The following is an 11799-nucleotide window of genomic DNA, read 5'->3' as shown; positions in this document are numbered from 1 at the left end:
GGGGTTTTTCTCCTGAAGTAAGCATATTTTATTCCAAAACAATTATTGAGCATACAGTGTTGTGATATGATGGGAAACCTCAGTGAGTGATTTTAAGGTGTTCTCCCTCAGATTTATGTAAAATGCTTTTAATGTCTTTTCCCTTTGGGAAGCAAAACACGCACATGCATACCAACCCAGAGCAAGCACAGGATTCGGAACTGTTAAGAAAATTGCTAACAATCCATGTAGTGCTTGCTCCAAATCCTTACACAAAGTAGCAGCTAGCCCAGTTTTTGGCCAGATTGTGCAATTTGCATGATTATGTGAGTTACAGATTGGCCTAAATTCTGTTGCTTGGTGTAGTAAATCACACTAGAGTAAGCCTATTGAATCAGTGGGGATCTGGTAATTCAATTCACCTGTAAGTTCTATTGATTCAAATGGCCTCACTCTAGTTGTGACTTACTATGCTAAAGTAAGTCACAGTAAGAATAGGGGCATTTGAATCAATGGAACCTATAGACAATCTAGAGGAGAGATCCAGTGGAAATATTCAAATTGGAAAGTGGACTGGAAGCAGTATGAACTGTCAGTTGAAATAAATGAGAATACTATAAGTGATGTGTTGTTTGTTCCTGAACTACAATGCAACATTTAAAATGCATCAGTTCTGGGTGATAAAGGTGTTTGAATACATTTTGAAAATGAACAATGTACAGTAATGAAAGGTGGTGAAATGTATATCAAAGCCGTTAAATCTAGTGATGTCTATAAGCAAGATGAGTCTTTTAGATTAACAGCAACAGATTGACCTAGTGCAAGTTCAGAGTGGGTGGCAACAGCATGGAGAGATCGTATTGTTGTTTCACACAGAGAGATCCAAAAATAATTCTGGAGCTGCAAAACCAAAAACTAGCTAAGGTATCAAGAAAAGCTCACATGATGCAACTCTACACTGTATCACAGAAAAGAGTGTTGGCAAGGACTGAGAGAGAGCAAACATCCACCTGCTGCATATGGTGCAGTGACTTGAGTGGGCCACTCAATATCCAATCACTGGGACTTGATAGCTATATTCTAATATTAGTGGATCATTTCTCAAGGTTCTGTGTTGCGTCCCTGCTGTAGGAGAAGAGTGAGACACATGAGAGCTGAAAAAACTATGTGGTTGTGGTGAGCAACAAATTTAAAAGGAATCCCAAGGCACTTCAGATTGATCGTGAGTACATTTCACACTATGCACATGTTTCCCTAGAGGAACAAGGCATTTTGCACAAGAGAATTGTTCTACATACTCCTGAGTAGAATGGAATTGCTGAAAAAAAGCTGAGATCTCTTTTGGAGATGACAAGATGCATGCTTGCAGATGCAAGGTTGCCCAACCCATTTTGGAGCGATGCAATAATGACAGCAACATTTCTCCAGAACAGATTGCAAACCACAAAAATACCATTTGAGCTATGGCATGAAAAAATACCAAATGTAGAACATAACACATTTTTGGAAGCCTGGCATATGCTTCTATACCAAAACAGAAAAGGCACATAGTGGACTCTAGAACTGAACACACTATTCTGCTTGGCTATGCACCTGGCAGGAAAGGATATAAATACATAAAAACAGGTGAAGTGAGCAAGACATGTAGTTCATTTTAATGAACAAAAGAAAGCTGACAAAAGAGGAACAGAAAACCAGTATGTTGGGTCTCTCATAGATGAAGCTGTGCCAATCCCTTCACAGCCTGCGCTAGATGTGAAGCAGGAGGTTGATGACATATAAACTGGGAGCAGAATACCAAGAGAAGAGGGCACAGATGGAAATGCCAAGGCTGTTGAACTGGAAGAGGCACCTGTGCCACTAGATGTTCCAGAGAGCCACAAGATACTCATTCCAATGCAACAAAGGTGTATCAGCTCCTTGCCTGTGCTTCCACAGTAGATCATCTCAGATAAATGAGCCAGCAATGTGAGAGGAGGTTGAGCAGATGCCAACAGCTGTAGCTTCCAGATGGAGAAAAGCTACAAAGGAAGAGATGAAAGTACTGCACAAGAATGAAACATAGACACTGACCATGCTACCACCAAGCAAGAATGCCATCAGATATAAATGGGTATTCAAGCTGAAGGAAAATGCAAATAGAGAAGGCAAGACTAATTGCAAAGGGGTTCCTACAGAAATATGGAGAAGACTAATGAAACTTTTGTTCCTGTTGTCAGGCTCCTACTATCAAGAAGGAAAATCAATCTTTACTGAGGAAAACTAAATACAGAACAGCTATAAGTAAGTTTTTGTACCTCACAATCAGACCAGATGTAGCTAACACTGAAGGAATATAAAGCAGAAAAGTTAGGTCACCAACACAGAGTGATTGGACAGCGGTAAAAAGGGTAGCTAGATGTGTGAAAGGGGCCCCAGACTTAAGTTAAGACTGCCAGCTAGTAAAAACCCTAAGCTTCTAGGCTACACTGATGCAGACTGGGCAGAGGATAGTACAAATCGGAAGTCTAGTAGTGGTTTCCTGTTTGTGCATGGTGATGGACCTATTTCATGGGCTAGTTAAAAACATGTTGCAGCTTTGTCTTCTACAGAGTGTGAATTCATTGCTGCAGCTAAGCCTGCAGAGAACTGCTGTGGCTGGAGAAGGTGTTGAATGGTTTTGGGATAAATGAAGAGATGCTGATCAAGGTGATGGAAGACAACCAGAGCTGCATTCGGCTATCACGAAGTGAGAAGTGAATTAACACACTAAATACATTGATGTGTGTCCTGGTGTGTGTCCTGACCAGGAAAGGCATCATCAAGATGATCTACTGTCACACCACAGAAATGAAATCAGACATCCTCACTAAGCCTCGTCTGAGAGACCACAATTTTTAGACCTTACATAGCAAAATGGGACTTTAAGAGGATGGGTGGATGCAAGCTTGAGAAGGGTGGTGGACTTTTATTTGCAACCTCGCATGCTGTCTGTGGTTTGTGTTACTGAGAGGGACTTTCCTGGGCTGTGCTGATTGTCTGTCTACCTAGCACTAATCAATAATTCCTTCCAGCCTGTGATTTCAGAAAGAGCCCTCTGCTGAACGTTTTCTTTCCCTCTTCTTAGTTTGTTGGTGGCAGTTGTTTGTTTGCTCTTGATCTGTTCAGTTGGTTGCTAAGTAGGCATGCAGTAATAATTTACTATACAGAAGTCAGTAATTTCAAGCAACTGTAAATACAGAAATGCGTGGTTTTAAAAATCTTTCTTCTTCAAATGTCTCAGAGTGACTTATTGAGATCGTAAGTGCCAGTTATTGAGAAAGGGCTGGATGCTGGAGAGCGTGTAACTATCCACCGGTATGTATCTCTGTACTATTCCTGCATAGCAAAAAGGAATTTCACCAGAAACTCAAAACTCTGCAATAGATAGCCTGTTAGTACCTGCATTAGATGTAGTGACCTTTGGGATAGTGTTTGAAAGGAGGTGGCTCATCTTCACAGACAAGCTTGAGATTTCAAAATGGCAGTGCTAGTCAGAATATATAGCAAAGTGCTAGAAAGGAAGGACCAAAGGTCTGACTCCATGGGGCTCTGGATTTTTAAAGAAACATTTCTGTCATTACTCGGTATACAACAGTGATGTCCAACAGCTATGAGCTAGAATAACCAAACATAAACTGTGCATTCAATTATGACTTGCTTGCTTACTTTATGTATGTATGTATGTATGTATGTATGTATGTATGTATGTATGTATGTATGTATGTATGTATGTATGTATGTATGTATGTATGTATGTATGTACAGTATGTATGTATGTATGTATGTATGTATGTATGCATGCATGCGTGCGTGCGTGCGTGCGTGCGTGCGTGCGTGCGTGCGTGCGTGCGTGTGTGCGTGCGTGTGTGTGTGTGTGTGTATGTATGTATGTATGTAATTAGTTGGTTTGCGTGTAATTGTAAGCCAGAATTCCAAGGAATGCAGTATTGTTTTTTGCTATTCAGCAGATGATGCACTACCTTATCACTCCTGCTTGACCTCTGTGCTGTAGGTGAAGCTGATAGAGTAAGCAGGGGTGCTAAAGCTTAGTGCTGTATCCCAACCAGGACTACTGCTTGCTATGAGCCTGACAAGCCTCAGTCTTTAGCCAGAGTTCACAGATGGTTTCTGAATCCTGCCCTCTTTGGGAACGAGAAAGCCAGAGTCATGTTTGGGTACAGCTGTACAGATAAGCTCAGATAATTCTGTAGAAGTTTGCTTTTTTAGTTATTTGTTTGTTTATTTATTTGTTGCTAATTTAGTTTTTTTCTATTTGTGAAAAGCAGTATAATCCATTCTCTTTTTCCTCCTCCCCCCCATAGGGATGTTTTAGGGATCCTCTTCCCTCAGGGTTTTTAGCAACTCTGCACATTTCACTCGGAAGCAAGCCCCCTCTGTGTTTTGTGAAGTGTACTCTTCTGTTAATTGTGCAACCTTACAGTGCTTGAGGCTATATATTTAGTTATGTTTACCAAACCCTCAGTTTATCTCCTTTGTATTCTTTCCTTCTCTCTCTTTTTTTCAGGAGTGAAAAAGCATTGATCTCATTTCTTAACCAGAAATGGAGAGGTAAATCATCAAAAGCTCATAAAGATGTTGTTTGCACTCCTGTTTTCTAAAGCTGTGTTCTGTAGTTGTTACTATCACTTATATGAATCTCTGTGTTATGTATTTGCACATACATACAGTACATTACTCTGACTTTTAGACCATCAAAGCTGGAACCAAGAAAAGGAGTAAGAATCGCACAATAAATCGTATAACTCTCTTCTCTTCGCATATCCCTAGAATCTTTGGCAGATATGAATCTCACCAGAGCTTATTCCATAATCAAGGACAAGCTCTGTCACACCGAATTCAATCACCTATGCAATAACCTTAACCCTGTATGTTCCGCTCTCTCTGTTGGATTTTTTCTATCTCAGGATCACTCTCCCAAATATTTCCACTCCCTAGTAAATCCACATCTAAGAAGAGCTTTTATGTTAGCCCGTTTTAACATTTTTCCTTCAGCCACCCATGCCGGTCGATTTCTCAATATTCCTTGTGAAAAAAGACTCTGTTTTGTTTTTTAAGAGACGCCTGACACCCTGGTTCATATACTGTTTCAATGCCCTGCTCATTCCCACCCCCGACTTTTTTTTCTTGAACCTTGGATCTCTTATTTTTCCAATTCTCCTGAGACAATTCTTTCTATTTTCATGAGTGATGGATGTAATGCCCTGACTCCTGCTGTTGCAGGTTTCCTATCTGCAATTCTGAAATTATCTAGATCCATTATCTAGATCCATTTCAATCGGGTTTCAGGCCGGGTTATGGGACAGAAACTGCCTTGGTCGCCCTGTATGACGACCTTTGCCGGGAGAAAGACAGGGGTAATGCATCCCTGTTGATTCTCCTGGACCTCTCAGCGGCTTTCGACACCATCGACCATGGTGTCCTTCTGGACAGACTGGCTGGGATGGGAATTGGAGGCACTGTTTTACAGTGGTTCCGTTCCTACCTGGCTGATCGAGTCCAGAAGGTGGTGCTGGGGGACAGTAGCTCTGACCCATGGCGGTTGCGTCATGGGGTTCCTCAGGGCTCTATACTGTCCCCTATGCTGTTCAATATCTACATGAAACCACTGGGGGAGGTCGTTAGGAGGTTTGGGCTGAGGAGTCAGCAATATGCTGACGACACCCAGCTCTACCTCTCATTTTCTACCAATCCAGGTGTGGCAGTCACCGTTCTGAACTCGTGCCTGGACTCGATAATGGTCTGGATGAGGGTCAATAAACTGAGGCTCAATCCAGACAAGTCTGAAGTGCTGCTGGTAGGTGCCCCGCCAGATAGGTTAAAGGGCCATCTCCCTACCTTAGACGGGATCACACTCCCCCTAAAGGATAGGGTCCGCAGCTTGGGGGTGCTCCTTGACCCCAGTCTGACCTTGGAAGCCCAGGTGGACTCGGTGTGCAGGGGTGCCTTCTTACAGCTGCGGAGAATATATCAACTTCGCCCTTACCTGGATGAGCGGAGCCTGGCAGCAGTCACTCATGCACTGGTAACAACCAGACTGGATTACTGCAATGCGCTATACGTGGGGCAGCCTTTGAAGACGGTCCGGCGACTGCAACTGGCACAGAACCGGGCTGCGCGGCTGGTAAGTGGTGCCGCCGCACGGACTCATATCACACCGGTTCTGAAAAATTTACACTGGCTGCCGGTTGCTGCTCGGGCCCAATTCAAAGTGCTTACTTTGACATATAAAGCCCTAAACGGCTTAGGACCTGGTTACCTAAAGGACCGCCTTCTTCCGTATGTGCCTGCCCGTCCTCTAAGATCAGGCCAGGAGGCCCTTCTGAAGGTGCCATCCCTGAAAGAGGTGAAGGGGATGGCATGTCGGAATAGGGCCTTCTCAGTTGTTGCCCCCCAACTTTGGAACACCCTCCCTAGAGAGATCCGCCTGGCTCCGACACTCTTGGCCTTTCGGAGCCAGGCAAAGACCTTTCTGTTCACCCAGCATTTTAATTAATTAATTTTAATGTTTTAATTGTTTTAAGAAATATTTTAATATATGGTATTTTATACTGTGTCTTAAAATGTTTTTAATGTTTTTAGGTTTTAATGTTGTACGCCGCCCAGAAGCCACTGGCAATGGTGCGGCTAAAAAATATTGTAAATAAATAAATAAATAAATAAATTGTCCCCTGCTTCTCACTCCTAATTTGTGAAATCTGTGTAATTTCAATTTTTCTATTTTGCTTGTGTGGTTGTAACTTGTAAATGCCATTAAAGGTTTCAGAACAGAACAGACAGACCATCAAAGCTTGATAGCTTAGAACACAAGTCATTTAAGTCAGGTTTGCTGTGACATAAAGAAAAGAAAAGGAACAGCAAAGACCAGAACAGAAGCAATGTGGGAAGCAATAAGGAGGGGTGTTGAGGTGTGCAAAAGAGTTTTTGCGCGGATTTTTTTAAAAAATCACTGATAAATATATTGTGGATAAATGTTTTACTTATGTTTTTGTTGCATCTGTCAGATGTTACTGACATAGAGTGGCTCAATGAAAAAGAGCTCAGGATTTCTCTACCATTAATGGAGGAAATTTAAAGAGGAAATTTCAGCAGATGCAAGCTATACTAGTTGCCATTTCCTCCTCCAATTTAACAATTAAAGATACAGGAACCCTGTTCTATTTTTCTCATCTGATTACCCTTTACTGCTGTGCAGTGTTCAATTTAGAGACCATGTGTCACTCATATAGAACCAAATGCACTGGTATCTAAGCTTAATTCAAAGTCCTGGTTTTAACTTTCTAGCCCTAAAAAGACTGGGAGCAGGAGTATACCAAAAGATGGCCTCCTCCCATGTAGTCCTGTCCGGAATTCAAAACCTTCAGTGAGAGTGCTGATGCATGCCCCACCATCCTGAGAAGCTAGACTGGTGAGTATATGAGATGAGGCTTTCTCCATAGTGGTACCTCTATTGTGAAATCCCCACCCAAGAAAAACGGACTAGCACCATTCCTACTGAGACTTCATGAGGCACTCAAGATTATATTATTTTGTATCACCTTTGGTGTTTAAAGCTGGCCTTTACCATTGTTCTTAATTTGTTTTAAAACCTGTTTCAAAACAGGTTTTACAAATGAATCGAAAAATAAAGTTTTCTTCTTTCTTCCTAACTTGACAGTTTCGCTGTGATTAGGCTACTTGCAATATATTTGAAAACCCACTTTTACAGCAGAGAGGTGGAAGGAACTTCAGATACAGTCACACACAGGTTTCCCATGAAGATATGCTGAGAGTACACAGACGTTTTTCTCATAATCACTTAAGTTCTGACTAGTGGAGGCCATACGTTATGAAAACACATCTTCCCTTACCTATCCATTTAAGTTTTGCAACCAAGCATGGTAGAGGAGGCGTTTGAGAAATAAAATGCCAAGGGGAGATGCCGGGTGAAACAACTGCAGTGGGAGAAGCATTTAGCTGAGGTGTCAGGTAATTACCAAGTACCCCCAGCTGCTCCTGTCATAGTTCCGCAGCAAGTACATACTAATTCAAACTAGAGAACTGGACTGAGAAACAAAGAGGCTAAACTCAAAAGAGAAATCCACAGACTTTGGCACATGCAACTATTAAACAGGGAGACACATTTGAAATTTGAATCTATCGCAGGATGCCTAAGAATTTTTTGGATCACCAATGACTTTAGATGACCAATTAAGAAATACTGAAATGAATGAGTAAAAACCAAAAAAATCACAAAACTAATAAAATGTAGGAAAAAACAAATGGGTAAGCATTGAGCATATACATACTTAGCATCCCGGATTCTAATTTATACCGGAGGACTTAATGTTCACCACTCAAAACTAATCAGGGTAACTAGTATAATTTTTCTAGTAGCAAATTCCACAGCTCCATATTATTATACAAAGGCTCTCTTCTTCTCTTTGCCCAGGCTAATCTTTTTTATGGAGAGGGTTCAAAGATCAGTTCTAATAAATGAGGCTGGGGAGGTGGGGGTCATTTAAGCCATAGCATCTAAAACTATCAGAAAGTGAGCAATTTCTTTTGATTATGCTCTGTAAGGATTTTTACCAAGCCATGCTCTATAGGATGGGTCTATTGACTCACACATTTTAGTTTGCCCCAGAAAAATTAAGTATAGCTGAAGTTTCCTCTTGGAATCTAGGCAAGGCCACCACCGAAATTTAAAAGAGAAAGGAGTAATATGGTCCTCACACACCATCTAAAAATAAAGAGTGATTGATACATTTTGTTAGACCCCGTAATTGTTGTTATTGTTGTTGATGATGATGACACATTTTAGTGGTCCCCCATAGTCACTGGGGCAACAATCCCACTGAATTTTATAAAATATTATTATCAGCAGCAGATCTCTGAAATAACAGCATCAGAGCTGCAAAAACTGAATATTCTAGAGCAGTAATTCTACACTCAGATGTTCCTGCACTACAGTTCCCAGAAATCCTAGCCAAAACAGCCCATGCCAAAGGCTTCTGGGAGTTTTGGTCCATGAACATCTAGGGACCCAAGGTTGGGAACCACTGTTCTAGAGGAATTTGATAGTTGTTTCGTAGGGTTCGCCAGAAAGTATCCACTGCTAAGGCACTGAAACAAAAGCCACACTTGAACACTATAGAAGGTAACATTAAGTGAATTGGAAATCATTCCCATAAAGCTGTGCATCAATATCCGTATGAAGGTACATGAGCCTTGCTTGTTGATAGGGACCAAGCTATATGCAGAATTAGTTTTTTGTTTGTTTGTTTTTAACATGGTTGTTTGAGAGTCAGCTGTGAAGTATGGCTACACAATCTGAGTGTTACTCCATATAGGACCCACTATTTCTTACTGCTTACTGTTGTCCCTGCACTCTTCCAAGCCCAATGCAGCTGGCATAAGCCCACATACTGTTGGATTACTCTCCACCTTTGAATAAGGTCATTTCTGCCGCCTGCTATCATTTAGGGGTAGAGTATGAGCCCAAGAGACTGGAAAGGAAGCATTTTTCTTTGCCACAGGTATGTGTCTGTGCCTACTGACTGTGTGAAAGGCCTGGCATTTATTTCAACAGTAGGTTTAAGGTGCAATACTCACCTTCTGCTTTTCTCCTGTCTGGAACAGATGAAAGCATTCCAAAGGCTGCTATTACAATGTTCTCCAACTGTCATGGGACAAAGACAGCAGCTGTGTTGTATATACTCATTTGGTGGGGGCTGAAGAACAGTTTGGGGGTACCGCCCATATCAGGGTATTTCTCATAGGCTATATAAAACAGGACCAACCAGCATCTTCCATACACCAGCTGATGCTTCACTGCTTATTTGGGAGAGAAAAAAGAGAGAAACAGATCACTAGAAGCCAACAAGGTATGTGGTTGTGGTTTTTGAAGATGTATGATTGCTAGTCAACTAGATAACTTGCCTCCCCCAAATTTACTCTCCTTTTGCTGTCAAAAAAGAAAAATTACATCAAGATTTCTTATTTCAGTAATATAACTTCTGCATTATTGTTTCTAGTGTCATTATTATTCATAGTAGACAGCAGTAATAGTGACACAGTGAAGTAGAAATAAACATTAAAATGCAGAATGATTGAAAAAAAATGTGATACCTCCAAAACAGATATAAAAAGTAAAAATTTTCCATGATGGAAATATCCAGGATTTGCTGGTTCTGTGCAATGCTGTTAGTCCATTATTGTTCAACAAAAATTCTGATGCTTGAAAAACAATGGAAAACTAAGAATACATCTAGTTAGTCCATACCAATGTATAAAATGCTGATGGCATCTCAATATAGTACAAGGCTCTAATCATACATGCATTTCACCGGGAAGTAAGTGCCATTGAATTTAACAGTATTTATATTTCAGTAGATGTGCATTGCATTGTGCAGCAAATAAAACATCTGCAAAGAAAATCATACTGATCTCAAGCTTTACTTTCACATAATACATTTAAATCAAGAGGTTTTGTTAGTGACAAGAGACCATTCAAGAGAATCAATATATATCTTTCAAAAACTGTTGTCCTCAAGAAAATCATTTGCCCCGAGAGCATAATTTCTATTAAAATGTTATTTTATAACTGTAATAATTTAATATAACGGACTTAAAGTTCTATTGTTATATATCTTAAAGAACCCCGTAAAATACAGATACAGCTGACGGTCATTATTATAGCTTAAAGACAAAGTGAATAAGCTGTCATGGTTGATAAAGGAATGTATATATGTCTCCGGCTCCGAAATCTGTAGTGTTTACATGTTACTAAATAGCTTTCTGCATGATTTCTAATTATTGTCATGTATATTTTCCAATCCAAACAGTGCTTGTACATGTTTATTTGCAAATGCCTTACATTTTTAAAAAGTTGAAATTTAGATTTAGCCACTACAATGCTTTAGTTATCTTAAATTCCAATAGTAAGGCTGCTACAAGATTCTTTGATCAATTCTCTAGTTTAAATAGCACAATATTTGGAGTGGGTGGAAATATTTGCTATCCTAAGAGGACTTTCTCCTCATTGGTATATTTTTATTTGCCAAATACCATCTTTTCACTTTTGTTCTGCTGATTCACTCCTTGGAAACAATGGTGCCCACATCAAAAATTTTATGTGCCTCGGCTGTTAAATTTTTATCAGCCTTTCCTTAGCATTTGACACATTAATTAAGCAAGGTAGTGAGGAAAAGACAGGTTAACTGTTAAACCCAGATCTCCAAGCTGGCTTTTAAAGGGTGCATTGCTCCCACTGGACTGATTCCCTATGACTATATCTTCAAATGAAAAACAAGTTTAAAGTTTCTTATTTGTAGCAGGACAAGGACTCACAGACTTGAATGAAGGCTGTAAATGCAACTGGTTCTGTCTAGCTGTTGACAAATATACTAAGATTTTCTGTTTCTGTCTGCTTCCAATTTTTCTCGCTGTAGATCCAGGCCCTCCTGCTTCACACAGATTAGTGTTTGTTTTTTAATCAAACAAAAGTGTGTGTGCATTTTTGGAATACAGTATACAAGACATATTTTTGGCAAGCAGTTGTCCTTAATAAAATGCTGTTTTCTACAGGGTTGTCCACTGACATGTGTATTCCTATACACAATTCATTCATTTCTGTATTTTGCGTTTCTTCTTCAGATAACTGTATCAGAATATGCCGGGCGGTGTGACTACTAAGGGATAATTGCATTTTGGCTGCATGTTGATTTATGAAGTGTGTATTTGGTATATTTACATCAAAATGGGGCCAGCAACCCGGGTGCTCTGTGGAAAAAAACTAAC

The 11799-nt window shown here is 40.3% G+C and overlaps 1 protein-coding gene across 1 annotated transcript in view; it reads left to right on the top strand.

The window, feature by feature from the left end:
• Positions 1-6736: 6736 nt before the first annotated feature.
• The window catches only part of ASIP (agouti signaling protein), a 75923-nt gene continuing 70860 nt past the window's right edge, over positions 6737-11799 (top strand). The window contains exon 1 of the mRNA XM_072997016.2: positions 6737-9884. The gene's annotated coding sequence lies outside the window, so the exon portion shown is untranslated. The remainder of the gene's footprint in view (positions 9885-11799) is intronic.

This window comes from Pogona vitticeps, chromosome 4 (assembly GCF_051106095.1).
Source record: "Pogona vitticeps strain Pit_001003342236 chromosome 4, PviZW2.1, whole genome shotgun sequence".
In the NCBI taxonomy this organism is placed as follows: Eukaryota; Metazoa; Chordata; class Lepidosauria; order Squamata; family Agamidae; genus Pogona; species Pogona vitticeps.
This window is presented reverse-complemented; position numbering and strand designations above follow the sequence as displayed.